General features: G+C 49.3%; 1 protein-coding gene across 1 annotated transcript in view; it reads left to right on the top strand.

The window, feature by feature from the left end:
• Positions 1–24,401, top strand: part of LOC147737348 (uncharacterized) — a 935,485-nt gene that overhangs the window by 876,433 nt on the left and 34,651 nt on the right. The gene's annotated exons all lie outside the window — the stretch shown is intronic.

The raw sequence follows: 24,401 nt of genomic DNA, 5'->3' as shown, positions 1-24,401 counted from the left end.
CAGAAGTGGATTGTTTTGACTGGGGATGGCCTGCTGATGCTGATGTACTGCCTTTTCCTTCAATTTTCTGCCGTTCTCTTTCAAACCTCTTGGCTGACAAGGCTAGCCAACGTTTGTACTTTGTAACATCTTCATCAGCAAAAGGAAAGAATGCTGGGCCTGCCAGCGCCTTTTTGTAGCGTGGATCCAGAATAGTAGCACAAATGTAATGCTGGTTTGAGTGGATCATTTTAAGACGTTCATCACCTTGTAGACGCTCTAATAATTTCTCCGCCAAAACAAAAACGTCTTTGTTTTTTTCATCTTTTTGAAACACAGAACACACCTCCTTCAGTTGGTGCTCCAGGATGTACAACAATGGGATAGCTTTTCCCAAATTACAGTCCTCCTTGCTGACTGCACGCGTGAAGGCCTCAAAAGGACGAAGCATGCGTTAACTATGTCCCATTGCGCCGCACCCATCCTCAGGTCCTTCTGAGCTGTACCCTGTGTTAAGAAATAGTGATCGAGTACTGTATACTGCTCATACAGACGCTCAAGCATGTAGAAGGTTGAGTTCCAACGTGTTGCCACCTCCTGGATGAGTGCTTTCACTGGCATTCAACGTTCATGTAGCAGGCTCCTCAGATGCTTCCGGCCCTTAAAAGAATGGCTGAAATGGTTGCACATTTTTTGGCAGGTCTCCACTACCTCGTACGCTGCACTGTCTTTATCACTCAAGAATTTTTTGACAACCAGGTTTATACAGTGCGCCAAACAGGGCACTCTGAAATAGTGACCCAGCTCCATGGCCTTAACTACATTGGCGCCATTATCCGTGGAAACATAACCAATCTGGCGTTTTTTGGGGGACAGCCAGTCAAGGACGTTTGTCTTAAACTCATCCAAAATGTTTTGTGCTCTGTGACGTTTCTCCAAACCAAACATGGCTAGTGTTGCTTGTTTCCGAGCAGCTTTAAAAACTTGGTCCGGGTCAACACCTGCGTTTAGCTTTGCTTTAACCCTTGAAAAAGAGACCCAGTGTGCAGTGATGCACATGTAATCAGCGCCTGCGCCACTGGTCCACATGTCTGTTGTCAGATGTATAGTGTGAACAGCACTCTTCTGCAAAGCTGCCCCAATCACCTCCAGCACATCTTCATGTAGTGCTGGAACCGCAACTCTGGCAAAATAGAACCGGCTAGGAACCTTCCATTTAGGGCAGAGCGCTACCACTAATTCTAAAAAACCAACACCTTCTACAAAAGAAAAAGGGAGAAGGTCCAGAGCTAGCATTTTAGCCAGCTTAGTGTTATACAGACGCGTCAGTGGGTGGTTGCGTTCATATTGCGCTTCTGTAAACAACATCTTTTTAGTGTTGCCCTGGACCAAGCATTTAGGGGATGATGATGATGATGATATCTTCGACCCAGTTACGCTCGCTGATGAACTTTTTCGCATTGGTGTCTCACTCTCTCCCACACTCTTAGTGTGGCTCACATGGGGTGTGCTGCTGACAGGGGTACTGGGTGTAAGTGAAGTGTTTGACACGTCTTCTTCCTCCTCGTCATCATCAGATGAAACATCAACGTTTTCATTACGTGCAATTCGGGCTTCCTTGATCGCCTGTAGGTGCGCAAACCATTTGACAGCATGCTTTATTTCAAGATGACCTCTCTGGCCTCCGGTCCCATAGTTGGAACCAAACTTACCATGACTAACTACCAACTTACAAATGCTACAAATGGCGAAGTTTTCCTTTTTTGAGCAAACACTAAAGAAGTCCCAAACTGCGGACTTGAAATGTCTTTGGGGGCCGGAGGAGGCGGCGATACTGGTGGTGGTGGTCCTGCTGCTAATGCCAGATGAAGTGGAGGATGTGGATTGCCGAACTTCAGTACGTTTTGCACTTTCACCACCACTAATTGAGGTCGAGGTGGATGGAGGTCCCTTCTGGCGACTAAGAAATATGGAAGCGGTAGGTGTTGGTGTACTAGTTAACTCCAATGATTGTGGTGTTTCTTCCATTGCCTCCTCGTCGACAACATCATCACGCTCAGCAGCTTCTCGGGCTAGGGTCAAAATGTCTGTTTGCTGCATGCCCGCTGGGGCTGCAGTGACCTTTATGATGACTGGTTCGTCGTCGTGAGAGCCTTCATCAACAGCAGTATCCGCCACTTCTTGTTGAGCCTCATCACCCTCCATAACTATGAGTTTTTCGACGACCTTCCTTTTACGCTTAAGTACCTTTGTCAGATCATGGTGTGCCTCACTCTCAGACGGCAGTGGTGCTGGTTCCCAATTGTGATCCGTATCAACAGAAGGAGGTGTGCTTCAAGAAGATGTAGACCTCGCCCTTGATCTCTTCCTTGCTGGGGGTGTGGAAGACAATGAATGATTATCAGGAGGAGTGGCTTCCTAAAATGATACCTTGCCTTGATTGTCGATTTCCCGATGTGCCCCTACTTCGGGAGGAACAACTATTGTGGGCACTTGTGACCCTCCATGCACCTCTGCTTGCGCATCTCCTTGCGCTGCCTCTCGTTCCACTTGTACTTGGGCTTGTACTTGCACATGTGGTTGTTGTTGCGGATGTGGTTGTTTAACACTCGTCAGATGAGTTACAACAACCTGTGTTGATTGAGGGACATTGCTGCTACTTTCTTGCGATGAGCCAACATCACTGGTCGATAGTGATTGAAGAAGTACACTGGCTGCCTCTGCAGCAGTCAAGGGCTTGGACTTAAGTTGGCAAGGTGGTGATGGTGGCACTGAGCCCAATGGAGCGGGGGTGCTGCTCCCAGCTTGGTCCCCAGCAGATCCCGCTGCTGCTGCAGGCGTACTTTTTTTTTACTCCTAAAAAATGTGGCGGGCGGCACACCAGTCTCCTTGGTAACTTGCTTCTTCTGCTCCTTACTGGCAACTTTCTTGCTAGAGGAGCTACGGGGAACCTTTTTTTGGGCCATCTTCTTCAGAGCAGGTCAGAACAGCAGGCCGCAGTTGCACGAGTTGCAGAGTTGTCTGTGGCCAGACGTGACGTCGCGTGACGTTATGCTGCACACACACACCGCTGCAGGACTTCTTCCTGGCACTGGTGGTTCTCTTGAGTCTTGTGCACCTAAAAGCAATAGAAGACAGAGGAACATGAGTTCAGTTATACACCCCAAAAAAATCGAAAAACACAGAAAAATCAGCACAATCCCATGCCCTCCATGATGTTTAAATTCAAGACACCCCACAGAAAGACTAGGCCCATGCAACACTCACTACCCCTGGTGAAAAGGCCACAAGTACAGCCCAAAAAAACGAAAATCACTGAAAAATCAGCACAATCCCAAGCCGCCCAGCCCCTCCATGATGTTTAAATTCAAGACACCCCACCGAAAGACTAGGCCCATGCAACACTCACTACCCCTGGTGAAAAGGCCACAAGTACAGCCCAAAAAAACGAAAATCACTGAAAAATCAGCACAATCCCAAGCCATCCAGACCCTCTATGATGTTTAAATTCAAGACACCCCACAGAAAGACTAGGCCCATGCAACACTCACTACTCCTGGTGAAAAGGCCACAAGTACAGCCCAAAAAAACGAAAATCACTGAAAAATCAGCACAATCCCAAGCCATCCAGCCCCTCCTTGATGTTTAAATTCAAGACACCCCACAGAAAGACTAGGCCCATGCAACACTCACTACCCCTGGTGAAAAGGCCACAACAACAGGCCAAAAAACCGAAAATCACAGAAAAATCAGCACAATCTCAAACCATCCAGGCCCTCCATGATGTTTAAATTCAAGACACCCCACAGAAAGACTAGGCCCATGCAACACTCACTACCCCTGGGCATAAAGGTTGAAAACTAGGCAAAATGGTTGCAGGCCTAACAACACTGCCTGCATTCAAAATGGCCACTTGCCTCCCAGCACATGGCCAGGGCCTGTAGCAGCACTCAAAATGGCCCCCAGCCACATGGCCTGTCCCCATGAACAACCCCAAAAATCGAAAAACACAGAAAAATCAGCACAATCCCATTCCATCCATGCCCTCCATGATGTTTAAATTCAAGACACCCCACAGAAAGACTAGGCCCATGCAACACTCACTACCCCTGGTGAAAAGGCCACAAATACAGCCCAAAAAAACGAAAATCACTGACAAATCAGCACAATCCCAAGCCATCCAGCCCCTCCATGATGTTTAAATTCAAGACACCCCACAGAAAGACTAGGCCCATGCAACACTCACTACCCCTGGGCATAAAGGTTGAAAATTAGGCAAAATGGTTGCAGGCCTAACAACACTGCCTGCATTCAAAATGGCCACTTGCCTCCCAGCACATGGCCAGGGCCTGTAGCAGCACTCAAAATGGCCCCCAGCCACATGGCCTGTCCCCATGAACACCTCCAAAAATCGAAAAACACAGAAAAATCAGCACAATCCCATTCCATCCATGCCCTCCATGATGTTTAAATTCAAGACACCCAACAGAAAGACTAGGCCCATGCAACACTCACTACCCCTGGTGAAAAGGCCACAACAACAGGCCAAAAAAAAGAAAATCAGAGAAAAATCAGCACAATCCCAAACCATCCAGGCCCTCCATGATGTTTAAATTCAAGACACCCCACAGAAAGACTAGGCCCATGCAACACTCACTACCCCTGGTGAAAAGGCCACAACAACAGGCCAAAAAAACGAAAATCACAGAAAATCAGCACAATCCCAAACCATCCAGGCCCTCCATGATGTTTAAATTCAAGACACCCCACAGAAAGACTAGGCCCATGCAACACTCACTACCCCTGGTGAAAAGGCCACAACAACAGGCCAAAAAAACGAAAATCACAGAAAAATCAGCACAATCCCAAACCATCCAGGCCCTCCATGATGTTTAAATTCAAGACACCCCACAGAAAGACTAGGCCCATGCAACACTCACTACCCCTGGGCATAAAGGTTGAAAACTAGGCAAAATGGTTGCAGGCCTAACAACACTGCCTGCATTCAAAATGGCCACTTGCCTCCCAGCACATGGCCAGGGCCTGTAGCAGCACTCAAAATGGCCCTCAGCCACATGGCCTGTCCCCATGAACACCCCCAAAAATCGAAAAACACAGAAAAAAATCAGCACAATCCCATTCCATCCATGCCCTCCATGATGTTTAAATTCAAGACACCCCACAGAAAGACTAGGCCCATGCAACACTCACTACCCCTGGTGAAAAGGCCACAAGTACAGCCCAAAAAAACGAAAATCACTGAAAAATCAGCACAATCCCAAGCCATCCAGCCCCTCCATGATGTTTACATTCAAGATACCCCACAGAAAGACTCAGTCCACCCACCACTGAGTACCCCAGGGCAAAAGGCCTCAAAACAGCCCAAAAATCGAAAATTCCAAAATTGTAGTTGCAGCAACTGTAATGCCCCAAACAAACTTACTTGTGAAATTTCTAATCCAAAAGTGATCCAAAGAAAGTCAAAAAGGCCTCAAATCCAAATATCCAGCAGCATCCACAAAAAGTAATCCTTCCAGCTCCAGATCCAAATGAAAAGTGACCAGGAGATGGACAAAGCACTGGGTGGAGTCTGCTGGACAGGAACAGGAAGTTGGAGACTGTGGGGCACTTCCTTCCTCCCACCCCCCTCCCCAAAATGGACTCCTCGCAAAAAAAGTGCAGGCAAATGTCAACCTGAGGAGTTATTCTGAGAAAAATCATCATTTCCAGTAGGTTTATGCTGCTTGCTGGTGGATTTCTTGTGCAGAATTGCAAATTTTGTATTTTCGCGAGTGCGAGATTGTTCCTGCTCGCCGCATCTACAAGGTCGCAATTGCGAATTCCCGCGATACGTGAACACGGCGTACTCGCGTTGACAAACTCTCGCTGTGCAAGGTGGCAAGCCGGGATGACGTAATCGCACTCGCCAAACTCCCGCGGGATCCCGCAGCAAGATCCAAAATGGCGCAGCACTCGCAAAATATCGAGAAAAACAACTCAGCAAATGCTGAATGATGGTAAGTAAATGCCGCGCGCCGCAAAATTGATTCATCCAGAAAAAAAAATCCGCTGCGTTCGAATTTGCGGATTTTGCTGGAAATTCGCGAATCTCGCGGATTGGGAATTTACCGAAAATCCGCAAAATCCGCGAGCGATGGGGATTTTACGCCCATGCTTAGTCTCTATCTGCCTCTGCCTCTATCTGTCTCTGCCTCTATCTGGCTCTGTCTCTATATGTCTCTGTCTTTATCTGTCTCTTCCTCTATCTGTCAGTCTGTTCCTGTCTCTGTCTGTCTCTGTCTATCTCTGTCTCTATATCCTTGCTGCCCTCTGTCACCCTCTGCCACCTCACCTGGCGCTCACTCCCTGCTGCCCTTCGTCACCTCACCCGGCTCTCACTCCCTTCTGCCCTCTGTCACCTCACTCTGCGTGTGTGTCAGCCCGGCTGGGACAGCTTCCTGGGCACACACACAACCACACAGAGTACTTCACAGGTCTTTAAAAGACCTTTTACTTGTTAATGAGGCTTTGTTGTGTTTCACCTCTTAGCACCCCTGCATCTTCACTCTGACTATCGTCGCTGGAATCGCCCGCCCTCCACAGAGCAGAGTCTCTCAGAGTCCGCACTGCTGCAACCGGCGGTGTTTGCTGACACTGTAAAAAAAAACACAGGTACAATGTCCAGCGGCCTGCGTGCCTTACTTTGAGTACCTGTGATCTAACCGGACTATACTGGTTGGACGCAAAATATGTCACCTATGTAAAAAAGCCCCTAAGCATTTGCGTCCTCTTTTGCTCGCGTTTACAAGTGTGTACTTCTAAAGCCTTAAGCTGTAGATACCAAGAGGATGTACTGTGGCTAAAATGGAACCTGCGCTGCTTGTGTTTAAGGACCTCAAACCTTCTAGGAAAATAAAGAAGGCTAAAGCAAGTGGTTAAAATAATAATAATTATAGAATTATGAAGGGGAACAGTCAGATTCAGTGTTTATGACATGCCTGTGATAACTTCTAAACTAAGCAGTCACTGAAGGTGTTTTGTATAAGCTTGATTATCATGGCTTAGTGACACATTTAGAGAACAGAAGAATATGCTAGAAGTGCGCATTTGATGGAATCAGAGTTCATTACGTGTTGCGTGTTTAATAAGACATATTTTCATGCCGAAATGAAAGGGGTCTCTTCATTTTAGGACACAGGAACACGCCAGGTGCAATAAGGGTACTGCCATCTTACGGGATATGAACGGTCTGTCTAATCTGACCCTCCCTTCGTTCAGGAATAAGGGGCACAAAGAATAGTATTGCCACCTTAAGGGGGGGTGCACGGTTTGATCCTTACCCCTTGCAGGCACCATGGCACAATAAGGGCACTGCCACCTTCGGTGGGCCCACCCTGTACTCCAAAGGTGCATGATGTATGTAATCTGGTCCTGCTCATGTGCAGGCGTAAAAGGCACAATGAAGATATCGCCACTTTGGGGGTGCACAGTGCGTCTTGTTCTTTAAATCCTCAGGAGTGCAATCTTACTATACGTTGGGACGCTGCAAGATGGTGGAACAAAGAGAACAACAAAGGCCAATCCCCGGATCTTGTTCCCATGGCCTTCCTGCCCCCTGTGAATAGTAAGAATCTACAAATGTTCACAAGTGAAAGGTTGTGAGAATCTGCGCATTCTATCCTGGAAGTTTAGGGGGTTAGCGCGCCCACAGCAAAAGGGAACCAGAGGAATTATTACTCAAGGATGAAATGTGTCTTGAGAGAAATAGCACCTATGCACACAGTGACAATTCTCCAATGCACGAATATGTGCACTCGTAAAAGCATGCCAATGTACAGAGTTACTATTTGGTGCTTGCAAACTTTCACTGTCGTTCTCCAAACATACCGCTGGGAATGTCATGTGACATCACCCGTGGCTCCTGTTCTCTTGGCGCCAAAATCTACATAGCAGACATTTAAGCACCCGGGGGACAAAGAAGCTGTGCAAATCCACACACAGGGCCAGACTTATCAAATAGTTGTGTCATCTTTGCGTCATGCAATGGTCCGCAAGGGAGACACAACTACTGAGTAAGATTTATCAAGCCGCGCAAGGTAACAGCGCATGGCCTTGCGTTGCTTGATAAATCTAAAGTAACGCAACTCAGCGCAAATCGCTGCGTTGCGTTACTCTACCCCAGAGAGGCGTTCCATGGGTGGAGCGGGGGTGCTTCCACGCATCCACCCTTGGAGTTTGGTGCATTGCTCTGACCCAGAGAGGCGTTCCATGGGTGGAGCGGGGGTGCTTCCACGCATCCACCCTTGGAGTATGGTGCATTGCTCTGACCCAGAGAGGCGTTCCATGGGTGGAGCGGGGGTGCTTCCACGCATCCACCCTTGGAGTTTGGAGCATTGCTCTGCCCCAGAGAGGCGTTCCATGGGTGGAGCGGGGGTGCTTCCACGCATCCCCCCTTGTAATTTGGTGCATTGCTCTGCCCCAGAGAGGCGTTCCTTGGGTGGAGCGTGGGTGTTTCCCCGCAGCCACCCTTGGAGTTTGGTGCATTGCTCTGCCCCAGAGAGGGGTTCCATGGGTGGAGCGGGGGTGCTTCCACGCATCCACCCTTGGAGTTTGGTGCATTGCTCTGACCCAGAGAGGCGTTCCATGGGTGGAGCGGGGGTGCTTCCACGCATCCACCCTTGGAGTATGGTGCATTGCTCTGACCCAGAGAGGCGTTCCATGGGTGGAGCGGGGGTGCTTCCACGCATCCACCCTTGGAGTTTGGAGCATTGCTCTGCCCCAGAGAGGCGTTCCATGGGTGGAGTGGGGGTGCTTCCACGCATCCACCCTTGTAATTTGGTGCATTGCTCTGGCCCAGAGAGGCGTTCCTTGGGTGGAGCGTGGGTGTTTCCCCGCATCCACCCTTGGAGTTTGGTGCATTGCTCTGCCCCAGAGAGGGGTTCCATTGGTGGAGCGGGGGTGCTTCCACGCATCCACCCTTGGAGTTTGGTGCATAGCTCTGCCCCAGAGAGGCGTTCCATGGGTGGAGCGGGGGTGCTTCCACGCATCCACCCTTGGAGTTTGGAGCATTGCTCTACCCCAGAGAGGCGTTCCATGGGTGGAGCGGGGGTGCTTCCACGCATCCACCCTTGGAGTTTGGTGCATAGCTCTGCCCCTGACAGGCGTTCCATGGGTGGAGCGGGGGTGCTTCCACTCATCCACCCTTGGAGTTTGGTGCATTGCTCTGCCCCAGAGAGGCGTTCCATAGGTGGAGCGGGGGTGCTTCCCCGCATCCACCCTTGGAGTTTGGTGCATAGCTCTGCCCCTGACAGGCGTTCCATGGGTGGAGCGGGGGTGCTTCCACGCATCCACCCTTGGAGTTTGGTGCATTGCTCTGCCCCAGAGAGGCGTTCCATGGGTGGAGCGGGGATGTCTCCACACATCCACCCTTGGAGTTTGGAGCATTTCTCTGCCCCAGAGAGGCGTTCCATGGGTGGAGCGGGGGTGCTTTCACGCATCCACCCTTGGAGTTTGGAGCATTGCTCTGCCCCAGAGAGGCGTTCCATGGGTGGAGCGGGGGTGCTTCCACGCATCTACCCTTGGAGTTTGGTGCATTGCTCTGCCCCAGAGAGGCGTTCCATGGGTGGAGCGGGGGTGCTTCCACACATCCACCCTTGGAGTTTGGTGCATTGCTCTGCCCCAGGAAGGGGTTCCATGGGTGGAGCGGGGTTGCTTCCACGCATCCACCCTTGGAGTTTGGTGCATTGCTCTGCCCCAGAGAGGGGTTCCATGGGTGGAGTGGGGGTGTTTCCACTCATCCACCCTTGGAGTTTGGTGCATTGCTCTGCCCCAGAGAGGGGTTCCATGGGTGGAGCATGGGTGCTTCCACGCATGCACCCATGGAGTTTGGTGTATTGTTCTGCTCCAGAGAGGGTTCCATGGGTGGAGAGGGGGTGTTTCCCCGCATCCACCCTTGGAGTTTGGTGCATTACTCTGCCCAGAGAGGGGTTCCATGGGTGGAGCGGGGGTGTTTCCACTCATCCACCCTTGGAGTTTGGTGCATTGCTCTGCCCCAGAGAGGGGTTCCATGGGTGGAGCGGGGGTGCTTCCACGCATCCACTCTTGGAGTTTGGTGCATTGCTCTGCCCCAGAGAGGCGTTCCATGGGTGGAGCGGGGGTGCTTCCACGCATCCGCCCTTGGAGTTTGGTGCATTGCTCTGCCCCAGAGAGGCGTTCCATGGGTGGAGCGTGGGTGTTTCCCTGCATCCACCCTTGGAGTTTGGTGCATTGCTCTGACCCAGAGAGGCGTTCCATGGGTGGAGCGGGGGTGCTTCCACGCATCCACCCTTGGAGTTTGGTGCATTGCTCTGCCCCAGAGAGGCGTTCCATGGGTGGAGCGGGGGTGCTTCCACGCATCCACCCTTGGAGTTTGGTGCATTGCTCTGCCCCAGAGAGGCGTTCCATGGGTGGAGCGGGGGTGCTTCCACGCATCCACCCTTGGAGTTTGGTGCATTGCTCTGCCCCAGAGAGGCGTTCCATGGGTGGAGCGGGGGTGCTTCCACGCATCCACCCTTGGAGTTTGGTACATTACTGGTAAACCTGGGAATGCGTCAGAAGCCTACCCCTCCCGGGTGAGGTGAGATGGGGAACAAAGCTTCGTTTCTCCTCGTTACTCCCTCTCCCTGCCGGTGCTGCACACACAGAAAGGAAAATGTCTCAAAGGATTGTGTTTGTGCAGGAAAGTGCTTACAACGCATGGTGCAGGGTTTCCTGCATGGGGGCTAGGCAGCACATTGTGCGCCAGCAAAGTGAAACAACAGGAATTTGCTGCATAATGTTAAATACGGCACATTCCTGCCCTTTCCCTCTCCCGCAGCACGCCAAGGGTGACGTGCTCCACTGTGCTGCGCTGCATAAGTTTTTTCTACTGCTTATTTTTCATTTTCCCCATGGAGAAAGCCCTTCCGCATGCTCACCGAATCTGTGGGGTCTGTTGTAGGGTGGGACAGCTCTAAATTGATAAATGCTCACAAACGTACAGGCTTGTGGGTATTCAGAGATCTACAAAGTGTAATATGCCTTGTATCACCCACTCCCCACCCCTGCTGTACAGGAAACCTTGATCCCACTGCACCAATAATTTAGACAGAAATGTAACATCTAAAGCACCCACTCTCTAGGAACTAGAATTCTTCATTGGGGTTAAGTTGTTAAAAAATATAAAATCTGCCCTCAATTTTATATCACAGTTTAAGAGATGGAAAGGAGATGGATCTGTGAAAGAACAGCTCGACTGGACTTCTGCTCTCGGTGGCAACTTATGGGAAAAGCAAGTTATTCCTCATATTCTGCATTAGAACAAAAGAATGAATCATGAATATAGCGCACACTGCCCACAAAGGGCTCTTGACGCTAGTCTGATTTGTAGCTCTACGGTAAAGTAGTGCTTCTTAAGTACTGATTAAATGCTGCACATGAAGGCAAGAGTCACCTGAGACAATTGTGGCACAGAAGTGAAATGAAATACCAGTATTTGTAAAGCGCACAGCTACCTCCGCAGTGGTGTCCCGGTGCTGGGAGCCCCTGGGAAGATTAAGCAAGCTATTGCCCAGAGTCACATGGTGCAGAAGGGACCTTGAACTGGTAAAGTGGGGATTAAAGACAAGACTACATATAACCGCAAGGAAGAACCCTGTGTCGAAGGCAAGTTGAGACAGTGTCCCTCTTAAATCATATTAAGAGGTCAGTGTGAGAGCACAGGAGGGGCAGTGGGTCCAATCTCATGACATTTGTGCAAAGCCAGACTGTAAAGAAATGTAGATTCTTGAAAATGACTTTGATGCTGACTGAGGACCCCTATGGACATAGGGGTAAAAAACACACAAGGGGTGCGGTCGGTCTGTAAAGGCTAGAAAGTGTCAGTTTCCTACTTAGTTAGTGTGTGTGTACGTAAAAACTACTAAGGGTGACAAAAGGGAAAGGAAAGGAAAGTGTTGAAATTGGAAAAGAAAACCCATCAGCCCACCCATTGGCGGAGCATCATCATCCTGGATTTTAGAATACCAACTGGTATCCACTAGGTGCCTCACCTTGGAGTATTGTGAGGGAACTCTAGTATTGGATCCACCAGTGATGGAAAGCCAGGCAGCAGTGTATCATGAGCTGTGGGAAGTGGTGTGTTGCAGTGCTTAGAAAACTGTGCAAGTGAAAGGTGTTAGATTTAAATTGACTAGCATGGTGCCTAATGACTAATTTTATTAGGGCGGTCACCATGGTGACAAGATTAAAAGCAGAGTGTGGATGGTAGAAAACAAAGATTACCATCCATAGGTGGATCAATTGGTCGACATGTTTCAGCCAAAAAATGGCTTTCTTCAGGACCTATTATTGTAACACTACTGCTTCCTGGGCACACACACAACCACACAGAGTACTTCACAGGTCTTTAAAAGACCTTTTACTTGTTAATGAGGCTTTGTTGTGTTTCACCTCTTAGCACCCCTGCATCTTCACTCTGACTATCGTCGCTGGAATCGCCCGCCCTCCACAGAGCAGAGTCTCTCAGAGTCCGCACTGCTGCAACCGGCGGTGTTTGCTGACACTGTAAAAAAAAACACAGGTACAATGTCCAGCGGCCTGCGTGCCTTACTTTGAGTACCTGTGATCTAACCGGACTATACTGGTTGGACGCAAAATATGTCACCTATGTAAAAAAGCCCCTAAGCATTTGCGTCCTCTTTTGCTCGCGTTTACAAGTGTGTACTTCTAAAGCCTTAAGCTGTAGATACCAAGAGGATGTACTGTGGCTAAAATGGAACCTGCGCTGCCTGTGTTTAAGGACCTCAAACCTTCTAGGAAAATAAAGAAGGCTAAAGCAAGTGGTTAAAATAATAATAATTATAGAATTATGAAGGGGAACAGTCAGATTCAGTGTTTATGACATGCCTGTGATAACTTCTAAACTAAGCAGTCACTGAAGGTGTTTTGTATAAGCTTGATTATCATGGCTTAGTGACACATTTAGAGAACAGAAGAATATGCTAGAAGTGCGCATTTGATGGAATCAGAGTTCATTACGTGTTGCGTGTTTAATAACACATATTTTCATGCCGAAATGAAAGGGGTCTCTTCATTTTAGGACACAGGAACACGCCAGGTGCAATAAGGGTACTGCCATCTTACGGGATATGAACGGTCTGTCTAATCTGACCCTCCCTTCGTTCAGGAATAAGGGGCACAAAGAATAGTATTGCCACCTTAAGGGGGGGTGCACGGTTTGATCCTTACCCCTTGCAGGCACCATGGCACAATAAGGGCACTGCCACCTTCGGTGGGCCCACCCTGTACTCCAAAGGTGCATGATGTATGTAATCTGGTCCTGCTCATGTGCAGGCGTAAAAGGCACAATGAAGATATCGCCACTTTGGGGGTGCACAGTGCGTCTTGTTCTTTAAATCCTCAGGAGTGCAATCTTACTATACGTTGGGACGCTGCAAGATGGTGGAACAAAGAGAACAACAAAGGCCAATCCCCGGATCTTGTTCCCATGGCCTTCCTGCCCCCTGTGAATAGTAAGAATCTACAAATGTTCACAAGTGAAAGGTTGTGAGAATCTGCGCATTCTATCCTGGAAGTTTAGGGGGTTAGCGCGCCCACAGCAAAAGGGAACCAGAGGAATTATTACTCAAGGATGAAATGTGTCTTGAGAGAAATAGCACCTATGCACACAGTGACAATTCTCCAATGCACGAATATGTGCACTCGTAAAAGCATGCCAATGTACAGAGTTACTATTTGGTGCTTGCAAACTTTCACTGTCGTTCTCCAAACATACCGCTGGGAATGTCATGTGACATCACCCGTGGCTCCTGTTCTCTTGGCGCCAAAATCTACATAGCAGACATTTAAGCACCCGGGGGACAAAGAAGCTGTGCAAATCCACACACAGGGCCAGACTTATCAAATAGTTGTGTCATCTTTGCGTCATGCAATGGTCCGCAAGGGAGACACAACTACTGAGTAAGATTTATCAAGCCGCGCAAGGTAACAGCGCATGGCCTTGCGTTGCTTGATAAATCTAAAGTAACGCAACTCAGCGCAAATCGCTGCGTTGCGTTACTCTACCCCAGAGAGGCGTTCCATGGGTGGAGCGGGGGTGCTTCCACGCTTCCACCCTTGGAGTTTGGTGCATTGCTCTGACCCAGAGAGGCGTTCCATGGGTGGAGCGGGGGTGCTTCCACGCATCCACCCTTGGAGTATGGTGCATTGCTCTGACCCAGAGAGGCGTTCCATGGGTGGAGCGGGGGTGCTTCCACGCATCCACCCTTGGAGTTTGGAGCATTGCTCTGCCCCAGAGAGGCGTTCCATGGGTGGAGCGGGGGTGCTTCCACGCATCCACCCTTGTAATTTGGTGCATTGCTCTGCCCCAGAGAGGCGTTCCTTGGGTGGAGCGTGGGTGTTTCCCCGCAGCCACCCTTGGAGTTTGGTGCATTGCTCTGCCCCAGAGAGGGGTTCCATGGGTGGAGCGGGGGTGCTTCCACGCATCCACCCTTGGAGTTTGGTGCATTGCTCTGACCCAGAGAGGCGTTCCATGGGTGGAGCGGGGGTGCTTCCACGCATCCACCCTTGGAGTATGGTGCATTGCTCTGACCCAGAGAGGCGTTCCATGGGTGGAGCGGGGGTGCTTCCACGCATCCACCCTTGGAGTTTGGAGCATTGCTCTGCCCCAGAGAGGCGTTCCATGGGTGGAGTGGTGGTGCTTCCACGCATCCACCCTTGTAATTTGGTGCATTGCTCTGGCCCAGAGAGGCGTTCCTTGGGTGGAGCGTGGGTGTTTCCCCGCATCCACCCTTGGAGTTTGGTGCATTGCTCTGCCCCAGAGAGGGGTTCCATGGGTGGAGCGGGGGTGCTTCCACGCATCCACCCTTGGAGTTTGGTGCATAGCTCTGCCCCAGAGAGGCGTTCCATGGGTGGAGCGGGGGTGCTTCCACGCATCCACCCTTGGAGTTTGGAGCATTGCTCTACCCCAGAGAGGCGTTCCATGGGTGGAGCGGGGGTGCTTCCACGCATCCACCCTTGGAGTTTGGTGCATAGCTCTGCCCCTGACAGGCGTTCCATGGGTGGAGCGGGGGTGCTTCCACTCATCCACCCTTGGAGTTTGGTGCATTGCTCTGCCCCAGAGAGGCGTTCCATAGGTGGAGCGGGGGTGCTTCCCCGCATCCACTCTTGGAGTTTGGTGCATAGCTCTGCCCCTGACAGGCGTTCCATGGGTGGAGCGGGGGTGCTTCCACGCATCCACCCTTGGAGTTTGGTGCATTGCTCTGCCCCAGAGAGGCGTTCCATGGGTGGAGCGGGGATGTCTCCACACATCCACCCTTGGAGTTTGGAGCATTTCTCTGCCCCAGAGAGGCGTTCCATGGGTGGAGCGGGGGTGCTTTCACGCATCCACCCTTGGAGTTTGGAGCATTGCTCTGCCCCAGAGAGGCGTTCCATGGGTGGAGCGGGGGTGCTTCCACGCATCTACCCTTGGAGTTTGGTGCATTGCTCTGCCCCAGAGAGGCGTTCCATGGGTGGAGCGGGGGTGCTTCCACACATCCACCCTTGGAGTTTGGTGCATTGCTCTGCCCCAGGAAGGGGTTCCATGGGTGGAGCGGGGTTGCTTCCACGCATCCACCCTTGGAGTTTGGTGCATTGCTCTGCCCCAGAGAGGGGTTCCATGGGTGGAGCGGGGGTGTTTCCACTCATCCACCCTTGGAGTTTGGTGCATTGCTCTGCCCCAGAGAGGGGTTCCATGGGTGGAGCATGGGTGCTTCCACGCATGCACCCATGGAGTTTGGTGTATTGTTCTGCTCCAGAGAGGGTTCCATGGGTGGAGAGGGGGTGTTTCCCCGCATCCACCCTTGGAGTTTGGTGCATTACTCTGCCCAGAGAGGGGTTCCATGGGTGGAGCGGGGGTGTTTCCACTCATCCACCCTTGGAGTTTGGTGCATTGCTCTGCCCCAGAGAGGGGTTCCATGGGTGGAGCGGGGGTGCTTCCACGCATCCACTCTTGGAGTTTGGTGCATTGCTCTGCCCCAGAGAGGCGTTCCATGGGTGGAGCGGGGGTGCTTCCACGCATCCGCCCTTGGAGTTTGGTGCATTGCTCTGCCCCAGAGAGGCGTTCCATGGGTGGAGCGTGGGTGTTTCCCTGCATCCACCCTTGGAGTTTGGTGCATTGCTCTGACCCAGAGAGGCGTTCCATGGGTGGAGCGGGGGTGCTTCCACGCATCCACCCTTGGAGTTTGGTGCATTGCTCTGCCCCAGAGAGGCGTTCCATGGGTGGAGCGGGGGTGCTTCCACGCATCCTCCCTTGGAGTTTGGTGCATTGCTCTGCCCCAGAGAGGCGTTCCATGGGTGGAGCGGGGGTGCTTCCACGCATCCACCCTTGGAGTTTGGTGCATTGCTCTGCCCCAGAGAGGCGTTCCATGGGTGGAGCGGGGGTGCTTCCACGCATCCACCCTTGGAGTTTGGTACATTACTGGTAAACCTGGGAATGCGTCAGAAGCCTACCCCTCCCGGGTGAGGTGAGATGGGGAACAAAGCTTCGTTTCTCCTCGTTACTCCCTCTCCCTGCCGGTGCTGCACACACAGAAAGGAAAATGTCTCAAAGGATTGTGTTTGTGCAGGAAAGTGCTTACAACGCATGGTGCAGGGTTTCCTGCATGGGGGCTAGGCAGCACATTGTGCGCCAGCAAAGTGAAACAACAGGAATTTGCTGCATAATGTTAAATACGGCACATTCCTGCCCTTTCCCTCTCCCGCAGCACGCCAAGGGTGACGTGCTCCACTGTGCTGCGCTGCATAAGTTTTTTCTACTGCTTATTTTTCATTTTCCCCATGGAGAAAGCCCTTCCGCATGCTCACCGAATCTGGGGGGTCTGTTGTAGGGTGGGACAGCTCTAAATTGATAAATGCTCACAAACGTACAGGCTTGTGGGATTCAGAGATCTACAAAGTGTAATATGCCTTGTATCACCCACTCCCCACCCCTGCTGTACAGGAAACCTTGATCCCACTGCACCAATAATTTAGACAGAAATGTAACATCTAAAGCACCCACTCTCTAGGAACTAGAATTCTTCATTGGGGTTAAGTTGTTAAAAAATATAAAATCTGCCCTCAATTTTATATCACAGTTTAAGAGATGGAAAGGAGATGGATCTGTGAAAGAACAGCTCGACTGGACTTCTGCTCTCGGTGGCAACTTATGGGAAAAGCAAGTTATTCCTCATATTCTGCATTAGAACAAAAGAATGAATCATGAATATAGCGCACACTGCCCACAAAGGGCTCTTGACGCTAGTCTGATTTGTAGCTCTACGGTAAAGTAGTGCTTCTTAAGTACTGATTAAATGCTGCACATGAAGGCAAGAGTCACCTGAGACAATTGTGGCACAGGAGTGAAATGAAATACCAGTATTTGTAAAGCGCACAGCTACCTCCGCAGTGGTGTCCCGGTGCTGGGAGCCCCTGGGAAGATTAAGCAAGCTATTGCCCAGAGTCACATGGTGCAGAAGGGACCTTGAACTGGTAAAGTGGGGATTAAAGACAAGACTACATATAACCGCAAGGAAGAACCCTGTGTCGAAGGCAAGTTGAGACAGTGTCCCTCTTAAATCATATTAAGAGGTCAGTGTGAGAGCACAGGAGGGGCAGTGGGTCCAATCTCATGACATTTGTGCAAAGCCAGACTGTAAAGAAATGTAGATTCTTGAAAATGACTTTGATGCTGACTGAGGACCCCTATGGACATAGGGGTAAAAAACACACAAGGGGTGCGGTCGGTCTGTAAAGGCTAGAAAGTGTCAGTTTCCTACTTAGTTAGTGTGTGTGTACGTAAAAACTACTAAGGGTGACAAAAGGGAAAGGAAAGGAAAGTGTTGAAATTGGAAAAGAAAACCCATCAGCCCACCCATTGGCGGAGCATCATCATCCTGGATTTTAGAATACCAACTGGTATCCACTAGGTGCCTCACCTTGGAGTATTGTGAGGGAACTCTAGTATTGGATCCACCAGTGATGGAAAGCCAGGCAGCAGTGTATCATGAGCTGTGGGAAGTGGTGTGTTGCAGTGCTTAGAAAACTGTGCAAGTGAAAGGTGTTAGATTTAAATTGACTAGCATGGTGCCTAATGACTAATTTTATTAGGGCGGTCACCATGGTGACAAGATTAAAAGCAGAGTGTGGATGGTAGAAAACAAAGATTACCATCAATAGGTGGATCAATTGGTCGACATGTTTCAGCCAAAAAATGGCTTTCTTCAGGACCTATTATTGTAACACTACTGCTACTGTGAAAAACAGTGAAAGTTACGTACCTTGCGGAAACAATAAACCTACCATTTGTTAATGTACTTAGTGGTAGGCTCTGAAGTCATGGTTTGTCAAATAAATCCGCTCCTGAAACACAAATAGTAAATACGAACACGCATATAAAAAAATATGGAAACAACATATACGTAATAAGACATATGACAGCCAAGGAGTCATTCCTCATTTTGTGTTAATAATATAATCACTCACCTTACTTGGGAGTGGCCTCACCTCGCCTGGCACTCGCTCAGGTAATGAGGCCCCGCTCTGAAGAAATTGGAAAAAAGGGGACAAAGGTAAAGATACCACAACATCAACTTATGTATGGTATAAATCCATTTCATGAATCTCCTAGTGTTCAAAAAGTGGGCAAAAAAACAAAAAACAGCAGTTTTTGTTAGCCTAGCCATTCAATGATCTACACGATGTAAAAGCATTCATCAACAGGTTGCAATTCTATAAAAGAAAACTTCAAGATAAGGTTTACAGATTTTTAGTCATAAGCTATGGGGAGGAGGTTCTCCAGTTGAAATATATAGCTTTTGCAATACAAAGCTTCAAAACATAATTTGGAATATGTAGTTGTTGAAATATAAAGATTCACCTGTTCCTCAATGCTGGAAGAAACGGGTAAAAGCCTCCCATATGATAACCTATAATTAAGGGGTGCCTTCGACGTATCTCAGCTCTTTCCATAGGCAATTCAAAGGAGAAGTTTATTCCTAAACACATTTTTTTTTAAACTTTTTTTAATAATCTTTATTCGTTATCATTTTCAAAAATAACAACAACATTTCAAGGGTATTTCATCATGTGTTCCATACAAGGTAATATTGAAGCATTGCACCGCAAATCATAACAGTGAGTGGTATGATAATCATTGCATCAACAGTGGAGCAATCAGGCACATATATATGTTGCAGTCCATATAATCAGGCATGGCAGAGACGGGTATACGCAACTTAAACATAACATAGTAGGATTCGGATTATAGAGCACTAAGCAATGCACCAGCAGGATTATTTATGGCAGACATTTTACAGCATTGAAATATTCATCCCACCATCTCCCCATCCTCAATGCCGCACGTATCATTACACACAGAGTCCCCATCGCCTGTATCTTGAGAATCAGATATACGGTCAGCGGTCCCCAAATGTCTTTCTGTCTGCAGGAAGGCGGCTGTAATTCGGCATAAAGCGCATTCTGCGCCTGACAGTATATGACATCATTAAGCCAGTCCTTGAATTTCGGGGCACTGCCCCGTCCCCAACGACACGCCACTCTTCTCTTCGCCAGTAAAATAGCTATATCCAGGAACTTCCTACACGTTTTGGGCACAGACATTGCACATCCTAATAAAAGCAACAGAGGATCATCATTCATGCTTACTCCCACCATAACTTCCAAGGCCTCCTGCACCTGTTGCCAGTACTCTCTGACACCAGGACATGCCCATGCCAAGTGCAAAAACACGGCATGTTCCGCATGACATCGCTCACATCTATCATTATCTGCTAATCAAAATTTAAATTTTTTAAGTGGTGTGTAATATAGACTTAGGAGATATCTATAATGAATAATCTTGAGCAACTAGCAGAAATCCTAGCAGTAATGTTACAACAATAGACCCACTGCACATCAGTGATCTCAGTACATGTACCCAGGTCCTCTTCCCAGTGACGTCGAGCGGACCCTTCAATGCCCCGTCGATGCTCCTTAATCTGACTGTAGATACCCGATACTAGGTGTGAGCCATCTTGTGAGCCTAGCATGAAATGTAGTGGAGCCAAGACATCAGGCTCCTGCGGGAAGTCTGGTAGTATCTCCTTCATCCCCTGCCCTAGTCTGTTGTAATAAAAGGTGTCAAGAGGAGTAGGACCCTGATTCCGGAAGAACTGATCCAATGTATGAAATTGGCCCTCAGTAAAGAGGTCACCCCATGTGTGTATCTGAAGTCGACGGCGCAATAAGTGGAAACCCTTCTCCTGAAGTAGCGCCAATCTGGGATGGTATGTCAAGGGCATCCTCGCCGAGTATAATAATGGGGAACCCAACATTTTAGCTATACGCTGCCATGCGTCAAGTATACACTTGATTGTTGTGTAAAGGGGCTCAATAGCCGTGACTGGGGCCTGTATAAGGCCACTTAAGGGAAGGGGATTAGCCACCCAATCCTCCACCGCCACCTGTGGCATGAAAGGTGTGGGTTTCATCCAGAAGTACGCATAATGCACTTGAGCACTCGCATAATAGGCCTCAAACTCAGGGAGGTCAAACCCACCTTTGTCATAGGGTTCCGTCAATACCGTCCATCGCAGTCTTGGTTGCTTGCCCCTCCAGAACAGCCTGATCAGCTCAGTAGGCAGCGTTTTGAAAAAAAAAGCACCAGGATAATAAGGAATATTTAAAAACAGATACAAAAAACGAGGCAAAACCACCATTTTTATAAGGGAGGCTCTACCCGCCATAGATAAGGGAAGGGAAATCCATCTATCAATCGTAGCCGTCATTTTGGTAAAAGCCACTCCATAATTAAGTCTAAGCATCTCATCTCGATCTCTGGACACTTGTATGCCCAGGTATCGGAGATCCGAATGGCACCATTGTAATGGAAAGTCTACCACAGCGTCGGTAAGAGGAAAAAATTGGGACTAGTTCCAGTTAATCTGTATCCCTGACATTCTACCAAAGATGACAAATTCTCGCAGCAAGGGGTTAAGTTTGCTAAGAGGATCAGTAACAAATAACGTCATGTCATCCACGTACAAAGACACGGCAATCTGATGCTGAAAGCATCTAAAGGCACTGCTAGGGTGGAGCTGTCGAAGTCGGCAGGCAAGTGGCTCAATGGTTATGGCAAACAGGAGAGGGGAAAGTGGGCACCCCTGTCTGGTGCCACGGGTAATATCAATCGGGGGGACAGGTGGCCATTAATCAGTACCTTTGCAGTCGGCAGAGTGTATTATAATTGCACCCAGGAAATTAATATCGCAGGGAACCCCATTCGGCGCAACACCTCAAAGAGGTAGTTCCACTCGACCGAGTCGAACGCCTTGGGGGCGTCAAGGAAAATCGCCACTACGGGGAACTCAGGAGCCACCGTCTGGAGTAGGGAGAATAAAGTCCGTGAGTTATAAGTGGTGGAGCGTCCCGGAACAAATCCAGGTTGATCTGGCAATATGATCTTTGTCATCAATAGGGACAGTCGGGTGGCTAGGACTTTAGCAAGGATCTTAGTATCACAATTTATTAGGGATAGTGGGCGATATGCATCACACGAGGAGCGGTCTTTACCAGGTTTGAGGAGAGAGGTGATCATAACTTCATGCATCGTACGGGGCAGCACTCCTACCTCCAATGCATCCTCAAATACTTCCCGAAGGACAGTGGCCATAATGTCAATATAGGCTTTGTTGAACTCCGCTGGGAGTCCATCCAGCCCCGGGGTCTTGCCATTTTTAAAGGACATTATAGCGTCTCTAATTTCGTCCAATTCAAATGGAGCACCAAGGAATGTCCTATGGACATCACTGAGCCAGCATAAGGCGATCTCAGCAAGAAAGGCATCGTATTGTACATCTTCAGCATTTTTGGTGGCATATAACGTAGAATATACCCTCAGTGTCTCTAATCCCCCGTCCTTCCACGGTGGTGAGTTCCAGCACTGTGTTACTAAAACGTGGAGCGCGAGTAAGTGTTGCGAGTGCTTTCCCAGGCCGATCACCCTCACAATATCTCCTAGCCACCCAATGTTTACCTCTAAACTTTGCTTCCATTTCAGCTTCTTCCTCATACTGCGTCAGTTTAGTACGAAATGTGGCATGTATCTGTGTCCCTGCACCCTGTGCCATTCGCTTCTCAAGGTCTTTCAATTCGCGCTCGAGGGAATGTAACGTTCTCTGAATGTCTCGAAGGACCTCAAAACTTTTGGATATACAATATCCACATATCGTCATCTTAAAGGCCTCCCAGATAATTTCAAAACTATCAACAGTATCCCTGTTACTTCGTCCAATAAGGCCGTAGGCTGTAACCTCCACTGGGCCCTTGGCTTACCCCATCCGGGCATATGCAAATGTATAATACCAGACTATGATTCGAATATGTCCTGGGTAGATGTGTTGCTCTGTCCAATCCAGCCACCAGTCCCCTTGACAACAAAAAATAATCTAACCTCACCCATGTGTTCGTAGCAGACGTGAAATGAGTGCCTTCCTGCCTATGGGGGTACAGATATCTCCAGCCGTCTGTCAAGTCACCTTCCTCCAATATGCCCGTCAGGGCCTCTCTGGACCTAGGCTTGTACACTGCAACCCCGTCAGCTCTGTCCTGAGTAGGTCGGAGTGCCACATTGAAGTCCCCTCCCCATATAATATGTAGGGATCCTATATCCATGACCTTGCCCCAGAGTATCGTGAAGAAGGACGGTGTATCAATGTTAGGGGCATAAGAGTTCACCAGGGTGACCGATTCTTTACCTATACGACCCCATATAATAACATATCGTCCAGCAGGGTCTAGTACCTCTTCAATCAACACAAACGGGACATTGCGCTTGATCAATATAGCTGTGCCCCTGGCATAGGTGGAGTATGAGGAGAATGATCGAGTAGCAGCCCATTTACTGGCAAATTGCGTGTGAGATCGAGGGGCCAGGTGTGTCTCTTGAAGGATGGCAATATGAACTTGATGACGCTCCATATATGCAAGCACATTGCGACCCTTACGGGTATTATTAAGGCCCCTGATATTCCAAGACATAATTCTAAGGTGAGATTCTTTCCCCATCTCTGTCATTGCACCAATTGTGTTGTATAACGATAATATGCCTCATGCCCACTGCCAAACTCATTTCTCAATAAGTCAATCAAATCCCCACATGGAAAAAAAAACAACCGTTAGCAATGCCCTTCCCCCCTCCCACTGCGCCATCCCAATCATGCCAGCACCTTCCCTCCCTCCCCCTTCCCTCATAAACAATAACATCCATCAATGCTGAGGGGTATTCCCATCGGGGTACACATCTAGATGGCACATGATCAACCCTGCCATTACACTGGAGATCACGGCTCATATCGATCTCCAGAGTTTGCAGGGGTGTCCGGTAAACGACATGATATCAGCCGTAAGACCCCTCGTCCCCAGAACCTGTAATGCGCAAAGACACTGCTGACAGACTGAAAACATTAATATAACAAGCATACATTACGTTCTTGCAGTGTCCTGGACCTTCCCTAGTAGCAACTTCTCAATGGGTGAACCTCCCCACCTCCGGCGCAGGGAGCTATAGCAGTATGCCTGACCGTGCTCACTCTACCCCAGACAGGAATTCGTCTTCATGTTCATCATCTGCAGACTGACCATTCCTCCGCTTCTTCAGCGATTTAAAAAATGTGTCCACAGATTGAGGCGTGGTGTGGAATGTTTGCGTTCCTTGATATGTGATACGCAATCGTGCCGGGTACAGTAGAGCATAGTCCACAAGAACCACTGCAAATCGGCAGTGCGTCGGCAGCACCAGGATATTAGCCAGCGATATTAACGATTTTAAGGCATCTAGGGGGTCAGTCAGCGCAGGATAAATGAAGGATCAGGTACCGGACTGCGGGGGCCTCAGATAGCAGCGGCCATTCCGCTTGTGCGCCACCTAGCGCCCCCTTTATTCCTAAACAATAACATGACAAGATGTGAAACTTTCTACAGCTCAAATGGATAAAGAAGTATTGTTTAGTGGCTGGATGATGGGCCAGGAGCAGAGGGGCCCCCTGTTTATGATGCAGGCCCTGGTTTTTGGGCTGACAGATTGTGGCCTCTTTAGAGACAAATATTCTTCCTGAGTTTTGGAAAGGGGTTGATCCCCCCCACCTTATACTGAAAAATAATCACCTGGCCCCAGTCGCGAACCATCAAATTATCGCATTGCTGGATGCAAAGGCTAAAACTGTGCAGACATTCTGAAAAAAGAAGCAGGAGTGAGGAGAATGGAAGCCAGCTGGTCGCCTTCACACAAACCAGCTCACGACCGCACAGGGATACCTCTGGTCACAACCTCGCTCACTGAACTGTCTTAAAGTGATCTGTCTGCTTGA

The sequence above is a fragment of the Lissotriton vulgaris genome, chromosome 1_1, assembly GCF_964263255.1.
Source record: "Lissotriton vulgaris chromosome 1_1, aLisVul1.2, whole genome shotgun sequence".
In the NCBI taxonomy this organism is placed as follows: Eukaryota; Metazoa; Chordata; class Amphibia; order Caudata; family Salamandridae; genus Lissotriton; species Lissotriton vulgaris.
The sequence above is the reverse complement of the archived record's forward strand: the minus strand, read 5'-3'. Positions and strand labels throughout refer to the sequence as shown.